Genomic DNA, 1,358 nt, shown 5'->3' on the forward strand with positions numbered 1-1,358 from the left:
CATGGCTGCAGAGCCTGCGCATCCAGAGCCTGTGCTCCGCAAGGGGAGAGGCCACAACGGTGATAGGCCTGCATACCGCAAAAAAAAAAAAAAAAAAAAAGGATTATTGCACAGATTTTATGGAAACGTAAAGGAACTATAGTAAACATATTAAAAAAATAAATCTGGAGGAATCACTATACCCAGTTTCAAAACTTTTTTTTTAAAGACTATCACTGTATTTATTCTCATAGAGACAATTTTTTTTACAGCTTCCACATTTTCCTCTTAAAAATAGAAGAACAAAAGATTCCCAAAGCTTAGAACTGGATCACTTGGCCCTTTCTCATCTTATCTCCTCCGAGTTCAAAATGTTGCCACTCTTAATGGCCAGCATCCTCTTGGATCTGCAGTTGGGCTCAACACATTCAAGCCTCAGCACGATCTTCTTTGTGCTTTTAGCCTTCTTCCAGAAAATTGGCTTTGTTTACCCACCATAGCCACTCTGCTTCTGATCATAGAGCCTTTTTCCCTGGGCATACAGGGGATTTTTTCCCTCCTTATACTGGATCACTTTGTGAGGCTGATGCTTTCCACATTTCTTACAGAAAGTCATTCGGGTTTTTGGTGCATTGACCATCTTTGCAGTTAAAGGTGTCTTCAAGATGAAAACCAGAAGCCTGACGTCCACGTTCCTGCCTCGTTCCACTTGCTCGTCACAGGAAAGCTCAAGACATTTTCCATAGCTACTTTAACCAAGACTGTGTGGTATTAGTAGAGGGATTAGTACCTCAACGACACATAATAAAAACCCTGGAATACACTCACAATATAAATTTTTTAAAAGTTGCCAAAGCAATTCAATGGAGGAAGGATAGACTTTTCAGCAAGCTGTGCTGAAGCAAGTGGACATCCATAACAAAAAAATGAAACTTGCCCTATACGTTGTAAGAAAATTACTGCGATAGTTCATGAACTTAGGTGTAAAATGTGAAACTATAAAACTTTTAGTAAGAAAACAAAACAAAACAAAAAACATAGAGGAAGATCTTCAGGATCTAAGCAAAGAGGTCTTGGACTTGACACCAAAAGCTCAATCCAGAAGAAATAATCATTTTGACTTCATCAAAATTAACAACACTGGCTTTACAAAAAGTATTTGTTAAGAGGATGAAAAGATGATCTACAAACTAAGAGAAAAATATTTGCAAACTAGTTATCCAAGCAAAGAATTAGTATGTAGGAATATAAAGACATCTCAAAGCTCGAGTAAACAAAAAGCAATATAATTATAAATGAGCAAAAGGTATGAAGAGGTATATCACTAATAAGGAAATGCAGATCACAAAGAGAAGTTCAACATCATTAGCAAATAGGGA

General features: G+C 37.1%; 1 pseudogene; it reads right to left on the minus strand.

The window, feature by feature from the left end:
* Positions 1-299: 299 nt before the first annotated feature.
* LOC137227089 (large ribosomal subunit protein eL42-like) lies at positions 300-622 on the minus strand (annotated as a pseudogene).
* Positions 623-1,358: the final 736 nt, after the last annotated feature.

The sequence above is a fragment of the Pseudorca crassidens genome, chromosome 7 (assembly GCF_039906515.1).
Source record: "Pseudorca crassidens isolate mPseCra1 chromosome 7, mPseCra1.hap1, whole genome shotgun sequence".
Lineage (NCBI taxonomy): Eukaryota > Metazoa > Chordata > Mammalia > Artiodactyla > Delphinidae > Pseudorca > Pseudorca crassidens.